Raw genomic sequence first — 19,258 nt, forward strand, 5'->3', positions numbered from 1 at the left:
GTTTAATTTATAGTTTTAAGGATACTCTTCTAGCCTTAGTAAATATAGAAATCACCAGAGTACCTTGTTAAAGAAGGTGACTAGGAATAACACTAAGGGTGTTGATTTAGTAGCTTGAAAAGATTTCCACATAATTAGCATCTCTAGCAAATTCACAAATTACTATGACTATTTCACACTGGTGAACCCATATTCAGAGCTGCTGCTCTAAAATCCACATATTAGAAGTACATGGCTACAAAGGTTTCCTGGAATAGCTCCTTTGGCCGGGGAACTAGGTGTAACATGCTTGTCTCTGATCATGCTATTTTCTGAATAATACTCGTTAGCGGGAGCTAGTATATTAAAAACAAACAGAGCCAATCATTCCATGTTTCTCCCCTTTCCCTTTATCATGGAAGAATTGTTTATATTGATTTCTGGACAACCCTTGAGATCTTTTCTATACATGTTAATTCTTCTAAGCTACACGATTAGTTATAACTTTTAAGACAAGAATATTAAAATTCAAGTCATCTGTAAGCAGTAGAAGCTCTGAGGCCCTTTACAGCTCATGAGTATATGAGGTGAGATGTTTGGAATCCTCTCAGGAATAGATTGTTCTGATGCTTTTTTTTATTTTTTTAAATTTTATTTTATTAATTTATTCATAGTACATCTCAATGGTTATCCCATCCCTTGTATCCTCCCATTCTTCCCTCCCACCCATTTTCCACTTATTCCTTTCACCTATGACTGTGCCTGAGGGGGACCTCCTCCCCCTTTGTATGCTCATAAGGTATCAAGTCTCTTCTTGGTAGACTGCTATCCTTCCTCTGAGTGCCACCAGGTCTCCTCATCCAGCAGACGTGGTCAAATATGAGGCACCAGAGCCATACTCCACTCTCCACTCAACTGTGGAGAATTTCGGTCCATTGGCTAAATCTGGGTAGGAGTTTACAAGTTATGATTTCATGCAATTGCTCGATACTAGGTAGCCAGTGTGGTGCTGACCTCCTGATTTGGTGTAACTCATATATCTCATATTCACAGAAATTTTACAAAATCAATATCTACCTGTAATCTGCATCTTCTTAAATCTCCCTAGATCTAGCCTTTAATAGATCTGTATGTTTTCAATGTGCAATCCTGGTTTTGATATTATAAATAATTTTGATTTTATTTTCATGTTTACTTATGTTTCATGTGAAAAAAAAGAATATTATCTACCCATGGATTCATTATAAATCCTGAAAAATAAATAGAAGCACCACACATCAAAAGAACAAAAATGCAAAACACCAGTTTTTTAAAAGAAAGCACACCTGGCTATCTTGATTGTCCAAGTGGTTCAAAATTGTGTTCATAAAGTTGTGGAATTTGTAAAACACCAGAAAGTATAAAATGTAATTTATTTAATTCTATTTTAACTTCTTAATATTACCTAGTACATACAAATGACTGAAGACACAAATACCAGTTATGGTAGATGTAATTGCTGATTTTGGTACTGATCTCATTTACTAGAGAATTTTATGTAAACTTAAGTTTTAGATTTACTCTAAGATTCTCAGTCTAATAATTGGAAGAAAATATACTAGAAATGCTCATTTAATAGAATGAAAGCACATACATCTTTAACATGTTTAGCCTAGGAATGCTCATGACTTGAAATTAAACTCATTGTATTATTTTATTAAGTTTATTGACTTCTATTTTAACTCACAACTCAACTACTACATCTTGTATGAGATCTTCTCTTTACCTCCAATTAATTTCTTTTTTGTTGTTGTTGTTCTCTTAAGACTATTTAATGCTGTGCTTAAGTGCTTATCTAACTGCATATATATATATATATATATATATATATATAATTATATATGTAATTATTCTTTGACGTTTGTTAGTGAGAAATCTGTAAGACATGCTAAAGGAAGGTCTAGAATTTAGCAGCACAGGCTGTTGTTGTAGAAGACCAGAGTTTAGTTGTCAGCACTCAGATATGGCATCTTACAACTTACTGTAGCTCTAGGTCCAAGAGATGTAAAGCCCTCTTGATTCACTGGTCTCTTCACTCACATGCCACAAAACACATAAGGGCAATATAATTTTTTAAAATATATTTTATTAATTTATTCATATTACATCTCAGTTGTTATCCCATCCCTCATATCCTCCCATTCCTCCCTCCATCCCATTTTCCCTTACTCCTCTCCCCTATGACTGTGACTGAGGGGGACCTCCTACCCCTGTATATGCTCATAGGGTATCAAGTCTCTAGAAATGATCATAATGAGTGAGTTAACCCAGAAGCAGAAAGACTCAAATGGTATATACTCACTTATATCTGGACACTAGTCCAAGGGGCATGTCCCATGAAAGTCTTCACTTACCAGGAAACTGAGACAGAGGGGAGAAAATCCTATTGGGACTCTATATGAGAGAAACATGGGGGAATGGGGAAATAGAAGGATCCAAAGGGTCCTAGAAACCTACAAGAAGAACCTTATGAAGGGCTGATCTTGGCTCAGGGGTCCTGTTCAAACTATGGCACCAGCCAAGGACAATACATGCAGTAAATTTCGAACCCCTACCCAGGTCTACCCAATGGACAGGACATTCTTCCCAGTTGAGTGGAGAGTGGGGTCTGACTTTCAGAGGAAGGATAGAGGGCAATATAATTAAAATAAATATAGATTATTTAAAATATTCTAAAAATTAATAAGATGTTTTACTCATCCTCCCCTAAATCTAAAAAATGATCTCCAGCAAATATAAATAGGAAAAAGGTATACAATGGCTTATTAGTCACTGTATAATGCAATTGTATAAAATAATTTGTAGCAATGCAGTTAACTAGTAAATTAGTAACATTAAGTAAGAATCTCCTTAAATAGGACTTTATTATTCTGATAATGATATGTTTATTTTCTAACAGGAAAACATGTTGCTGTGATAAACTTTGGTTTTTTTCTAACTACTTACTGGCCTACAACCATAGTTCAATTTAGTAAGCAATTTAGAAATTCCATCAATTTTTACAAAAAAAAAATCTTTAAAATATAAGAGATCAGTCGCATTAGCATTTATATTTTTGGGCAAGTAATCTAGATTATTAAGATATAAGTACTGGGTAAAGTTCCAAATAGATAAAAATAAGTGGAAGCAATTATATGTACAGCTGACATCCATCATATGCCACCAGTATGTCATAGGTCAACCAGAAGCTAACAGCTTTTTTTTCAGGAAGTGATCATTAATCACAGGAAGAAGCAGTTATATAAACAGACTACCACCTACCCGGTATCCTACCAACTATTACCGTATGGTAACATGGTCATGGTAGAAAGCTGTTTATGTATCAAAACTGATGGTTGAGGATGGTTTATATTTTAGGCACAGTCATGTCATTGAAAACTCAGAAAAGCTATCATTTATAGTGAATAACATATAAAGAAAAGAAAACTGAAGCAATACACAAAGTTGCAATGCAGAAATAGGAAGAAATACATGGGGAGAAGCATGGTGGCCAGTTAGGTTTTCTCGACAGTTCTGAGTTAGTAAAAGGAAACAGAGGATTATAGGGTGAAAAGAAAAGTAGAAGTAAATAAAGAGGAACCCTTTGGGGCATTAGGAGATCGTGGCACCTAAAATGAAAAAGAATAATTAGTTCAAGGTAGAAGTTACACAATAAATCTTCACAGGAAATACATTTGCTAAAACTTAAATTTAGGAGATTCTTAGAATAATCATAACTGTTCATCATCAAAAAGCATAGACAAAGTATATGACTGCTAACCTGTGTGTTTAGAAAGAATATTTCTGGTGCTAGATAAGGTGTTTAATTGTAAGTCAAGAAAGATAGCATTATTATTTAGAATTTTATTTTGGAGAATCCAAACATCACAATTTGCGCTCTGATTCTTAAGGAGTCTGAATAAAAGATGCAAGGTGTTACAAATATTTTAGACAATGGAATATTTTATGAAAATTGATGTTATAATTGCGAAATGATATGACATATAAGATAAATAAAAATGTGTCATAAAATGATGTGTTACAGTTCTGGATAAAGTCTTCTTTGCATTAAAAACACAGTGCATAAATTTGATAGGGAAAAGTGTTTGTAGGAAGACATATGAGGCAGTGGTATAGGAAGAAAATGATAGATTTAATCTAATCGTATTATGCTACTGATGTGAAATTCTTACACAGTAAATAAAAACTATACTGCTTCATATATAATTTCTATTTCATTTTAGGTTTCAGATTAAAACAAAATTAGTAAAAAGATGTTTAAAAAAATCTGGCAATATAGTATATTCTGCATGCCCTGTTATTTGTTTCTTTTTTTCCCTCAGGGTGTACAGACATGTTCATGTTCAATGAAATTTGCAGATATTTATTTTAATACCATAAATAATATTAATGGACATGGAACACAAACTAATATTGGCACAGCAAGCCAATCTTTTTTCCCATGCTCCTTTACCATCCTGGCCTTACAATTAGCTTTCTTCAACAGTTAGCTTCAACTTTCCACAAAGTCACTTGAAACATTATCCTTCTCATGCTTGCTGTATGAGATATTGCTCAATAATCCAACCTCTCCTGCATTCAGGTAACTGACATTTCAGAAGGAGAGAGTTTTTAGAGTCATCACTAAAGTAGTTGGATGTGCACTTTGCTTCCTCCCGTTCACTCTCGCCATCTTGTTGCTCCAACTTCATTCATGCATTGCAGGCTTTGCTATTCTATGTAGTGCACCTTCTTCTCTGAAAATGAGTCAGTCAGTAAGAAAAGTGCTCAATGTGAGGAGCTACATCCTTTGCAGGTACCCCTGTCACTGCCCAATTAATAGGCAGTCTTCCAAGTCTTTATACTTTAATGGTCATGCCTTCTTCTTTAACTTTGAAATACTGAAACCTCTTCCCTTTGACAAGACCTTCTAGGATGAGGGAGGAAGAGACCATCAAAACTTAGTTATGTTTGATAAATCTTTGATGTGCCCAACTTATGGCCATTTTTAAGTTTAATATGTGACAATTGCATTCACCCAATTGATTTATATAGTTCTTCACTGTTAAATTATATTCTCTCTGCTCATAAACAATGAAGGATTTCCTCAATTTTCCCAAGAAAGGAAAACGATCAGGCTCTTCTATCACTTACAAGTAGTTGATATGCTAACTGAAACATTACTATAATATTTATACAATATATTCTGTGTGTTTCTTATGTGTATATGGCTATGTATATTTAATTCTTATTTAATTAATCTCATATTATTTCTGTTTGTGTTGATCATCTGACGTGAAATATATTTTTTCCACACATGTATTTTTCCTCAACTCTTTCCTTAAAATTTGATTGAGATTTTTAAAATGGTTATTCTACAACTGTTAGTCAATAAAGTATATTGCTTGTAATGTCTCTAATATAACTAACAATGTATTATTTTGAGCTTAATGAATCTGTTTTAAAAGTCTATATCTGTGTCTGATCCTGGTAATATTCATTTTATTTTGAATAATTTGATGAAATGACATTGTGTGACACAATTATAGATGTGTTTTTCCTTACACTTGCTTAAAAAAAAATAACAAGTCAGGTGACAAACAGGGAGCCCAATACTTTTACTATTTTAGAAACTATAGTTGTCCTGGCTGTTTCTTTTTTTCTTTAATATGCTGTTGTAGGTAATTTCTCTAATTCATCATAGTGACATCTGATTCATAATTGGGGAAAATCACTTTTTGAAATTGCTTCCCTGTAACTTTAGTTTTATTCTTTTGAAAACAGAAAGGAAACTTAAAGGTGATGGATCATAGGTTTTATGATTCTTGTTATTTAGATAATTTCAGCTATTTTTATCCCAAAGTCCAGATTTATTAAGTCCTATATGTTGTAATTCTGGTGGAGTTTTACAATGACCCTCAAAATACCAAGTAAATTTAGTTGTTTTTTTTTTTTTTTTTACAAAATAAAGCCAGTACTCTTGATTACTTTATGTTTATTTAGAATGAGAAAGTTTTATATTTTTCATTATCTAACTGATTATTATAGTAGGCATTTTCCTCATAAGATTAATATAAGCTTCATATCAAAGGCAGTAAATAACTCTTTTGTACCTGAAATATACCCCTTATTGAAAGTATAAATTAAATGCAAATATATGTGGTTTATGAGAATATATTATATTATATATGGTTTTAAAATAAGATATAATCCTAAAGACCATCACAAGACATGACGATATTGTAATTTATGAGTTTCTGACATTTCAGGCTTAGCTATAGCTGCATAGAAATTTCATACTTACCCAAATGACAGTTTATTTCTTACGTTTTTATTATTGAGAAGCACATATTCATTCACCTGATTTTAAATAGTCTGTCTCTCTTTTCAGCCTTGTTTATTGCCAATCTTGGTGTACTCCTCATAGGGTATTATGTGTACATGGAAAAGGTAAATGATTTATTATGCATTCAATCTTTTGCAATACTTATTTTTTCTAAAGGGAAAACATAAAGGTTTCTTGTATGTTGGGGACAGTAGGCCATATGGCCAATGTTCAGCCATCTTGTCCAAGTCTGCACTTTTAAGTTTCTGTTTTTCCCAGAGCTTGCCTTTTACCAGAAATCAATTGACCCTGTTATGGTTTAACAGTTAGACTAGACAAAGATAGAGCAAGATATCCTGTGTGGCTGAACGTTATGACCCTGCCTGAAATTCCCCATCTTGAGATAGCCTGCAGCTGGTTTGCCATAGCACTATGATTCTGTCTCCTGCCTTATAAAAACTGCTGCCTGAAAAATAAAAGTTTGAGAGCTTGATCAATATTCAGACTTACTCTCCTTCTTTGTGTCTTGTGTTTTGTCCATCATTCAGGTGATTCTTCTCCCGAGCTTTAGTCAAAGCCCCTCTGGTCAGGGCACTTGTATACCACTCAGAAGATGTTGAGTCAAAGCAATAAAATGGTGTTTTAAAAAATATTCTAACAAAACAAGTAGAATTTTAAAGGAATAATATTAAAATATTATTTATTCAATACAGTGATGGTGAGTAATCTTTTTGTATTTATTCCTCAATTAATTTTGAAAATATCTTATTAAGAACTAGATATAGACAAATATATTATGTATTCACTAATAAGTGGATATTAGCTGTAATGCACAGACCCAGAGAGATTAGATAAAGAGCAGGGCTTTAGGGGTTGGGGAATGCATCGATTTCTCTGGAGTGGGGAAATAAAAAAATTTTTCAGGTGGACCGGAAGAGGGTAGAAGACTAGAAGGGACAATCTTTACTTATCTTTTTTTCCCAGGCTCCAGCAAGCACTCCCCACTGTCAAGGCTGCATTTGCAATGCAGGGCTTTCCCACTGTCCACATACAATCTATGAGTCTGGAAGGCAAAATTTGTTTCCATGTATGCAAGAAAGCAAAATAACAAGCAAGGCTGGAGACAGAGTTTATGCTTGCTTTGCTTCATTGTGTTGTACCAACTACTGAGCTTCTGGAATAAATGGCAATAAAACAAGAGTATTGTGGTTGGGCGCTCACACCTTACAGTCATTGTCTATTTTTTCTTTTTGTTTGGATGCATATTGTAGTATCTTTAAAGCAAAAAAAAAAAAAAAAAAAAAAGAATTATAAGACCTATGATCCATTCCATTTAAATTTTATGTGAATAGACAAGGCACTGAAATAAGTATAGCAGAAGCCTGAGGAATTCTTTTTTTTTTTTTTTTTTCCTTTCTTGTTTTCTTTTTTCTCCCTTTCTTTTTTCCTTTCATTCTTTCTTTCTTCCTTTTTACCAGACACTTAAGTTAGAACAAACAGAGCTGGCAAAAAGATTCTATGAGTCAGAGAGAATGGAGAACACCAGGAGAACATGGCACACTGCACTAACTAAGCAGAGCTCGTAAGGGCTCACAGAGACAGAAGCTACTGTGATTTCATTGAAAATTGTATTATGACTTTGGCATGAGATTTTTCTTTTTCCATGTGTTAATTAGTTCTTTTTGTATTGTTGAAAATATTTTGTATGTTCCTACCATTTAGCTTGATTTTTTTAAAGTTTAAGTTATTTATTTAAGCCATCTCCTCTTTCAAGCAAAGAGATAGAAGATCAATGTAATGGTCACTATTTGATACAATTTGATACAAAGAAAAATGAGCTTAGCATCCAATGAGCTTTCATGGTCCTCATGCAGAATAATGGTCCAAACCGCTGCTGTGGTCTCTTGTTGCCTGAGGGAATGTCGAGGTTTTCTTCATTCATCTTCTTAACTAGTTAGAAGTGGATTCATGTGAGGGTTGTGGAAGAGGGTATGGTTATCAGCTCTCCAATGGGAAGGGCTTGGTCCTGATGTCGAGGTGGGGGATAGGCAACGATCTTGGGACTCTTGTTCTCTGTGTCTCGACTTCAGGAAAATGTTGAACATGCTCACTCCCAACCCGGGCAACGCCACGAATTAGATGAGGACCCTGTATGTGCAAGCTGAACCCTCCCTTCCATGGGTGCCACTAGACATGGGCTGCTCCACATGTGGGATGGCTCAGCTCAGTAGCCCAGACATCTGAGACCCATATATGAGACCCAGACATCTGTCCCCATCTTGGAAATCTTAGCTTGATTTGTTTTCCTGATGTAAACCCAATGGTTCAATTCCTCTCCTTTATCAAAAATCCTGTTAGTGTATCTGCTACATATGATCCATTCTTTTAAGAATATTTTCCACTGTTTTTAATTTTGCATATTAAATATTTTCATTTGCAGAATCATTTCAGCTTTGTTTATCTTTAGTTTTTTTCCTTGTTAAGATCTATTTTTGTATTCTGAATTGATTCACTTTTTTCATTTAGCTGCTTATGCTTTCTTGGAGTTTACTGGGGAAATTATTCATGTCCTCTTTGAATTTGTTTATGAGTCACATTCGGGCCCTTTATTAGATCTTTAAACATACTATGAGAACAAACCAGGAAAATATGTTATGGCAAGGTCGGAAAGCCCATATTCCTCCTGCCTGGATGCCTGGATGCCTGGATACAGTTCTGAGTGGTAAAATTTTGGTCTAGGTACAGAACCCACAGAGTCACTTATCTTCTTAGGCCTGATTCCCAGCAGCTACTAGATGTGTGTCTAGGAGAAAAGAGGCCAAAGGACCACTTAACCTGCCAGGGCCAGGTGCTGGCATGGCAGGGTATATGTGCCTCAGAGGCAGAATGCCATGATCCATTGCCTAAATGTTCTTGGGCTTGACTTGATAGGGAAGTTTATGCTGGAGGCAATGTGTTTGAGAACACTTTATCTATCTGCTTTGGGCATTGGTTGAAAGAGGAGCCCTGTGCCAGAGACAGTGGCCAAAACACCATATCCTTGCCTGTCCACTACGGGAGCTGTATAGAGTAGACAGGCTGTTTGAGGACTCACCTCCTATCTGTGCTAGATGTTGGGTAATTCTTCATTGAATATTACCTATTGCCATCCTTAATCAATCTCAAGATGATGTTGAGTTTAACAATCAATACCAAGTTAGCTTTGGATAAATTTGGAGTTTTAATGAAAGTCTACAATTAAAATGCATCAAAGCAGTTTATTGAGATCAATAAAAGGATACATGTATTGGTAATGTTGCAATATTTTTGTAATTAACCTTAATATAAAGTCAGATTTTTAAAAAGGTAATGAGATATTTGCTAGATTAATTAGGACTAAAGCAGGGAATGACATAGTTCATATAAATTTAGCATATGACAAATGGCACAGCACATGGTCTTTTAATGCACTATTAAATTGCAACTGTCTTGGGTAAAAGAAATATACATAAAGACTGTCAGGAGAACCTAAAGTAATATATCATCCTCTCATAAATAATAGTTACCTGTCACCATGGAACTGCTTTGTGTGCAGTAATTCAAGTTAAAGTGTAGCATTTCTGTTGCTGATCTACTCATACTATTTCAGTATATGTTTTACTGAATACAGTTTGAGAAACACTTAAGCTACTACTTATTCCTGAAATAAAATACAAATATTAAACATGAGCGTCTTATTGGTATGTATTGAAAAACACATATTTCTAATTTAAAGAATTCAACCTGTAACTGAATTTGCTATCTAGAAGGCATGGTATAAATTTAAGTTTAATGAAAATTCTTTTATTTTAGTTAATGTAATCATATTTTGTTAATAGACTGCAATAAACATGTTTAATGGACATTCATTTTTAACCTTTTCAATTATCTTTATATGAAACATACTTTATTGTTTTGTAAGTTAAAACAGGATATGATACTTTCTATATTCCTAATGATTCAATAATATTCATCCTATAAGTTATCAGATGAAATTCTGGTTTATGTCAAGCTCATTTCTATACATTTCTAATACTAAATATATTTGTAACATGGTATATGATTAACTCCTCATATTCTATGTTGGCGCTGTTTCTTAGCAACTAGAATTTCTTATATGATCCAACAATCCTATACAAGACAGAAAAAGGGTTAAAGGGAAACAAGAGTAACCCTTCTGATATCTGTTCCACAGGTGGATACCAAGGTATCTCTGGCCTGCACACTTGTCTGGCCTGTAAGCCGGTCTCTCCCCAAATCCACGTGCAATCCTGCTCCAAAAACTGCAGCCTTCTCCTCTCTCCTCCACCTTCATCTCTCTTGTGTGTGGGTGTGCAATGGCTCCACTGATGTTCGATTAGAAACACAGTAGCCTGGCTGGAGTCCTCTGGTCCACTTCCTGAATCTCAGACCCAGGATGCCTCCATTCAGTCTATCACAATTTATCAGTGGTGTTTCCAAGGGGCAAAGCCCACCAAGACTGCTTTCACCTGGGACAAAGTTTACAATCTTTCCTACAACTCTATGGTGGGAAAATTGGTGACAATTATCAGGGAAACAAAGGGTATGAATTTCTGAATCTAAAGATTTCTGTAATGCATTTATAATATATATTATTGGTTATTTCAACTTGAATTCCATTGAAGAGTGAGTTCAATTTTGTTTTTTTAAAATATTTTTATTTTTTATATATACATTATATTATTATTATATATATTATATATATAATATGTTATATTATATACAATAAACTACCACAGCAAAAAGAAACTTGACATAATCAGGAATCATATAAATGTTACATTCTTAGTGTTTTGGCTATTTGTATTTGGCAACCTTGAAAAATTATCTGATCTCATCATTATCCAATTGAAACATCTTAACTCCTAAACAAATAAGTTTAATTGTAAAACTAAACTATCTAGTCTTCAACCACATCAGAGGCTTGAGATGGAATAAAATTGATTACCTGAGTATACAGGGAGAGCATTTTAGTACCTTTCCAAATGAGAAGATGACAGACAGTTTGCTACATGTATAGTCACACAAAATTTTCTATAAAGTAGGAGCATCATCTTCAGCCTTCTGACCCAATATATCTGACAGACATATTTGTGAAGCAGGAACTACTGAGAATTTGCTTATCCTGTCATCTCAGAGTTTGGCCATTGACTCTGCCTGCATCCAAGCCTGCCCTTTTTTGGACAGAATTCCGGCTGTGGTAGAAATGAGGATATTTTGTCCAGCGGCTTGTTTGCCACATTGGAAGCCATGTCCTTAAGGAGATTCTTTAATGTTCATCATCCTCTTTGAGGTAGGTTGGGTATTGACAGGAATTAACCTTTCTCATTGTCAATGAATCTTAAAATAATCAAAACATTTTTAACTGCCATATTCAGTGTGTCTCTGAGGTTTTTGAAGACCTTATCTATTTTTCTATAGAAACATATCTATTTGTTGTACCTAAGATGTATATTCTTGTGATAAAAATAGACTAGTAATTTATATGACCATTATTTTATCAACTATAAATAACTTGTATAACTTATTTATCCTAAACAGTCTGCAATATCACTTTCAAAGTATTGGAAGTAAATCTTGTTTTATAATTGAATTATAATGGGTAAAATACCTCATATTAGAGTAGAAATTATATATATAGTGTGTGTGTGTGTGTGTGTGTGTGTGTGTGTATGAAGAATAAACTTACACTTGAAGTCTATACCACCATATCAAGAATTAAACTTATTTTTTTTATATTTACAAATTTCTATACCAATGAATTAAAAATAACCTTGTGAGTGATGATTGAGGCATTAAGTTGAGGAGTAGATTCACTAATCTTTTTGTTCTATATTCCCTATATATTTCTATATCCCCCCTTCTTTCTTTGCAATTCCTATCTCCAAACATAAGAATGGAAGATAAAGAAAAACAGAGACATCCTTGAGTTCCACCTTTTCTCTCTAAATAAGACAAATAATAACTTGTAACCAACTCCCATTTAAATAATCTCTCTATAGCCCGAGATCAACCAAAAACCTACCCGCCTCCCTAAAGGAAATGGGGTGTCATTGTCTTAAGATTTCTTCTGGCTGATATATAGGGGCCCAAATAAAATTGGGGAAACAGTTAAACAGGCTAGGAATAGCATTTGTGGCCCAGTTTCTAAATGTTGAGAAATTACAGGATTATTTAGAGTCTTTTATGGGATAGTCTGAAATGCTAGGCCAATTGGGATTGGAGGCTTTCTTTAAAGGTCTCCTAGGAGCTGTCTTGTTCTGAAGAGGAACAGCAACTGAAGCACTTGGTGCTGGAGCATGAAGGATGCAGGATGTAAGTGTCCAATGTGCTGAGAGGAATGAATTCTGTCAGGTGTGATCCAATGTCACTGTTTAGTTCTTTTGTTCTGAAAACATATACTTTATCACAAGCATGATACAGTCCTAAAACTATAAATGTATAAAGTGCGTGTGTGATGCACAGAACAATTAATGCTAGTTTTCTGCTCTTTGATTAGAAAAAAAAAGTCTTCTGTAAATCTTCATTAATGCCATTTGAAGAATGGCATCTAATAATAATTCACAAGGAAACACAAAATCAATATCTACACTGTGGTATATTAATGAAGGTAGAATATTTATCACTGAACAGATACTTTAATTATATATTAATGTGGTCAATGAAGAAAGTGTCTATATCTCTACTTTGAGAGCCATGTCTGGAATATTTGGGGGTGAGAAAGATCCAGATAATTAGAATAATGATAAACACATAGCATTAGAAGACATTATTTAGTTATTATAATAAACATCATAATCAAAGAAGTCCCAAAATAACAGAGAGGTAAGTACAGGATTAAATATGGCATCCAAGGAACTAAGGATAAAAACAGATGAGTTATCATATCATTATTGAATAATGCTGAACTTGAATACTTCCCACATATTTTGTTTACTATCAATTTATGTATTGATATTAAAATAGGCACAAATAAACAAAATGAGCCATAAAAATATATTTGGCTTCTAAGATGTGATAAATCCATATAAGAGTTCCTAGATACAAAATGCCTTGATAAATAATGAAGTATCTTTGAATAATCATTCTGTGTTTTATACAAAACTGTTATTAAAATATATCACAGAATTGCATCATAGAAGAAAATGATATATCAATTCAGCAATGAATAATTCAAAATAAATAATAATACTTTAAGATTTAGAATTTTGCTTGGACAATTTGAATGTAACCAGCTTAATCTTTTCACTAGTATAGTATAATAAACATTTTCTATGATGACTTTCTATTTTTTCAATATTTTACTATGTGCATATAAAGAAATCATTGGCAGAATCAAATGTTATTCATGGTTGATTCCATAGGACAAATAGCAAATGTGATTTAAAAATACAATTCTATAATTGACTGTTGAATAAATTTGTATCACTTAAAAAGAGTATCTAAGAAAAAGAGGAAAGACTGTTTAGCAAAATTAAATAAATCATGTGATTCTGTGTGTGTGTGTGTGTGTGTGTGTGTGTGTGAAATTCAGTGAAATTTGCTATTGTTTAGGAATGTAAACAGAAACCACAGAAGCAACCATCATCAGCCAAATAGAATACATGGAAGAGAAGTTCTCAGACATTGAAAATATGAAAGAAGAAATCGATACATTGGTCAAAGATAATGTTAAATCTAAAAAACTCCTGACCCTCCAAAACAATTACAGGAAAACTGGAATACTGTAAAAATACCAAATCTAAGAATAATAGAAATAAAAGGAAGAGAAGCATCACATCTCAAAGGCCAAAAAATATTTTCACCATATTTACTAACCAAGGGGAAGAAATAACTATACTGGTCCAAGATGTGAACAGAACAACTAATAGACTCACACAAAAAAGAAAACCCCACCACCACATAATAATCAAAGCACTAAACATATGTAACAAAGAAAGAATACTAAACTTTTCAAGGGAAAAAGAACAACTGACCTATAAAAGCAGACCTATTTTAATTGATGTCTCTTAAAAGCCTATTTTTTTTTTTTCTGAAAGGAAACAGAAGAGTGTATCTGGGGTAGAGGGGAGGTTCTGTGAACCTGGGGTTATGGATACAGGGAGCTGGAGCTGGAGGGAGGAAAAATTGTGGGGGGGGGATTATTGTAAGATAAAAGAATCAGTTTTCAATTAAAAAGAAAAGAATCACAACAACAAAGAATTTTACTTGACTTCTTAATGGAGACTCCAAAAACCAAAAGGGTTGAGACACATGTGCTGTAGACTGTAGAGATCACAGATACCTGTTGTATACCTGCAGCTTATATCTCCTGATGAAGAAAAATCCTAAGCCCCAGGGTGTTCTTTACACCATATGAATAAATATGCCAAGAAGGTTTAAAATGTTCAGGACTTAGGCCATAGTTAGGCAGACTCCCAACTATCTCACCTAAGTTAGCCTGTCTACCTTGCCTTGCCCAGACACATGGCCAGCTATTCTCGCAGGTCTGGAAACACATCTATCTTCCTCCATTTTCCAGGTGAAAGGGCTTTTTTTTCCCTTCTCAAAGTTCCCTTCTCCCTACCATGAAGTCCCTCCTTGTGATTCTTGTCCTTCTCCCCAGCTAATTGGCCAATCAGATTTTATTGACAGCTGGTATAGGCACAAAGATATTCCTCTACAATTCCATGGGACTTGCATGAGTCTGCACCAGGTCCATTGCATATGTGTTATTACTGGTAGTTTTGTTTTTGTGAGAGTCCAATAGTGGAAGAGGATATATCTCTGACCCTATTGCCTGCTCTGGGGAATTTTTATGGGGGGGTTGTTTTCTTTAGGCTAAATATGAGGGCTTTTGCCTTGTCTTATTGAATCTTGTTTTTTCATGTTTGATGAGAGTGTAATTTGGAGGCTTGATCTTTTTAGAAAGAAAATGGAGGAGAGGTGGATCTGTGGGAGGCAGAAGGTGTGGCGAGAGCTGGGAGATGTGGAGGGACCAGAAACTCTGATCAGAATGTGTTTTATAAAAGAAGAATCTATTTTCACTTTAAGAAGGGAAAATCACAAAAATTTAGGAATACAATGAATCATGTACATGTAAAATATAATCTTTATTTGGTACACAAATTCCACAACCAAAGTTTTTCATTTATTAGAAAACTCTAATATATAAAATATTTAATGTGTATGTGTAAAGAAAATTTATGAGAAAAATTATACTCTACAAATATTATATATATAATGCTTAAAGGATTTTCCATGCTTATATATTATATTATAAAATATATATATTTAAAATTCTCAAAATATTTTGATAAGGATAATTAATAAAAACATTTCTTAGTATCATGATATTTTTTTGTCTTGAAATCTTCTAGCTATTACATTATAATTAAAATCAAGAGTAATAGTTTTATAAAATTAAAGTTGGAGTACCTTTTTCCAAGGACATTGTTTTGAGTACTGTCAGTTTGCAATCAACATGGACTAAAGGCACCTTGTTACAGGAATAAAATATAACAAAATAATCTAAATGTCACACTATGAAATTTAATAGGATGTTCTTTTGTGTATGTACACACACGTGTATTGTGTGTGTGCAAGGGTGAATATATGGTTGTATTCTTCATAGTATGCTATACAGAATGCTAATGCTAATATGAAATTTTGGCACTATATTCTGGTGAGTTCCTAAGTTTCGACTGGTTTATGGAAATACAGTTTCATAATTTTTAACCACATAGTTTTGTAATTTTTTCCCAAGTCTTCCATACTGGGTTATATTACTCAAACCCATGTAGCTTGATTTATGGAAGAGCCAATGTTTCCAGGCTCACAGGTTTTTAAGAGACTTCTATTGATAACACCAGTGTGCTCATTAGCAGATTCTACTACAGCCTTCATTTGTTTTGTGAAGTGTATCTCATCAGAACATAAATTTCTTGGATAACAATATATCCTTACTCTATTTCTGTTTCTCTCTATATATACATGTGTGTGTTAATAAATATATGTATATATACATACGTATGTAAAGGGATACAAATATGAAATATTTCATATATATTAATATTTCAATATATCCATATAAAGCACATATATTTACAATACCATACTTTGTTTATTTTTGCAGCATATGTATTATATTATTCTTACCTTTAGCTATAACACACTTCAGCTTTATCATTTTAGTCTAAAAATATATAATGGATAATGCTATTTTTAGACAGACAGAGGCAAGGATAGGAATATTAAACAAAAATAGTTCTAGGAAAAAGGGACATAAGATTCCGTCATTCATAATTTTTATAAAAACATAACTAACTAGGCAGACTAGACAACAACACAGTAGATTTTCATTTTCCATTTGTAAGTTTTTGCTAATTGTAGAGAACTCATTATATTTAGTTCTAAAAATATAATTATTTTGCACATTTTGCTGTTTACATATTTCATTGTGGTGCTGTCCACAACGGAATAGCCATTTGAGGTTCATGAAAAGTATTCCCTGCAATAATAAGAAGAGGTTCATTTCATCAACATTGTTATCTCTGGCATAGAATAACACATTTTCTGTTCCTTCAAATATCTGACAGGAGAGTGAATTTTCCGAGGTTTAAAATTAAAAGTATTATGTTCTCATATCTCTTTTGGGTAATCATGGAAGCTGTCACAAGGGACTCATGGCTTCATTCCACAAAAATCTTATCAAGGTTGCACAGCTTTCTGCTTTTTGAGACACCATTGCTGTTAAACAATGAACACATTAAAATCACATTTAATTGTAATAGAATGTCAAAAATGATAGCATACTTTTATGTCTCTGTTTTAAAATTTAGTTTGTCATCTCTGTCATGCCATTTTTGTACTTCTAATATCAATTTACAAAAGCATTCAATGGTCTAGATTATTTTTACATAATAAATCACATCTCTGTATTTGAATAGAAAAGCTTAAAAACAAATGAACACCTCTGAAGAATTAGGACACTAATTATATTGTGGGCCCTCTAATATCTGGTTTTAAATAATAATGTTTTACTATCTTCTTATCATTAAACATGAAAGCTAGACTATTGTAATATTTATAATTACTCCCAGGTCTTCATAAATAGCTTTGGATCCAGGTTTTGGGTTGTGTCACTACTTTTCATATTAGGTGTCACAACTTGCACCTAATGCGATGAGCATTCACACTTAGTTCCCTACTCATTTAATGCAGTCACTTTTTTAAAAACTGAATCAAGTTGTAGAGAAAACATGAAACTCTGTCACATATCTCTCATCTCATTTCTTGTTCCTTTTTTTCTCTTCATTGTAGCTTGTATTTTGTCTAATCTTTCTCTTTTATATAAATGGTTATTCAAAAAACATATTCAAATACTAGTCCTTCTAAACATTTTTAGGACTGAATGTGAAAAATTACTTTTATATTTGAACTTACCCTTCAAACAGGCCACGAGCTAGAAGTGTGGTAAGTGCTAGTTATAAGCCTGCATACGTTGTTGCTTCACCCAGTTTGTCAATGAGGGGTCCCTGAAACAAATGCCATTTGGTGTTTGAATGACCTGTGACACATCTGTATTGAGGTGATATCATCCTTAAATTTTAATTTGTTCTACTTATTCGTATTTGATTGAACATTACTCCAATGCATAAGTAATTCTTTTCCTGAATATTTCAATGACAACCATGTATTCTTGATATTTTTTAAAAAGTTTTTTTTATTATAATTTATGCACACTACATCCTAATTGTTATCCAGCAGTGGTAATCTTCCTGTTTCCATCCTCCCACCCTCTTCTGTCCTTTTCCCTTCCCTTAGACTTCTGATGGGGGGAGCTCCAATTCCACAATCTGGCCATAGACTATCAGGTCTTACTTACTACCATGATAGCCTGCACCCCCTTCCTCTGTGTGCCTTCAAGGCCCTCCTGCTGAGGGGCAGTGATCAAATACTGGGTACCAAAGTATATGTCAGAGGTTCAGAGGCAGTTCCCCTTCCACTCCCATCCCCATCTCTGAAGTGGAGAATTAGCTACATCTGAAATGGGTCTAGGTTATCTGCATGCATTGTCCTTGGAAGGTGCATCAGTTTGTACATACCCACTTGTGTCCAGATCCTCCTGCCTGAAGGTCTCCCTGTGGAACTCCTGACCCCTCTGTGTCCTTCCATTCCCCAATCTTTGATACAACTCTCAGCACTCCTCCTAGATCCTTTTTAGAATCCCAGTATCTCTCCTTATCCCCCCCGGCTGGTTTTCTCAGAGGACATAAATGTTGGCCTAAAAGCGACCTATAAGTGAGTAGGGATGATGCATATCTTTCTGGATATGGGTTACCTCATTCAGCATGGTATTTTCTAGTTCCATCCATTTTCCGGAAGATATCAAGATTTCCTCATTTTTAATAGCTAAATAATATTCCATGGTGTAAATGTACCACAGTTTCTTTATCCATTCTTTGGTTGAGGGACATCTATATTGTTTCCAGATCCTGGCTATTACAAATAAATGTGCTCTGAACATAGTTTAGCAAATGTTATTGTAGTGTGGTGAGCATCCTTCAGGTATTTGGGACTAGATAACATGATTTATTTGGAGAGAAGAAAGATCAGTTCCTTCTCTGTTACACTTAGGGCAGTCTTCAAAAGAGAGATTCTAATGAAGCATCTTGTTGATATATTTCTAACATTCTGAATTCTAATGTAGTTTTATTAAGAATGTCTTCTATACATATAAATTTAACACATACACGCACATACCCATGTGCAAAAATTCACACTAATTTCTAGAGCATTTTTAGTAATTTATTCAAAGATATGTATATTATAATTAAAAATATATAGTTATACATAATTTAAGTTTAGATAGATGTTTTAAGTTGATAAAGATGATAGATATTGATTTACATTCAG

The 19,258-nt window shown here is 33.7% G+C and overlaps 1 pseudogene; it reads right to left on the minus strand.

Annotated features, from left to right (window-relative positions):
* Nucleotides 1-8,256: 8,256 nt before the first annotated feature.
* LOC127202029 (cytochrome c oxidase subunit 6A1, mitochondrial-like) overlaps nt 8,257-19,258 on the minus strand; it is a 33,387-nt pseudogene continuing 22,385 nt past the window's right edge.

Source organism: Acomys russatus, chromosome 18 (genome assembly GCF_903995435.1).
Source record: "Acomys russatus chromosome 18, mAcoRus1.1, whole genome shotgun sequence".
Lineage (NCBI taxonomy): Eukaryota > Metazoa > Chordata > Mammalia > Rodentia > Muridae > Acomys > Acomys russatus.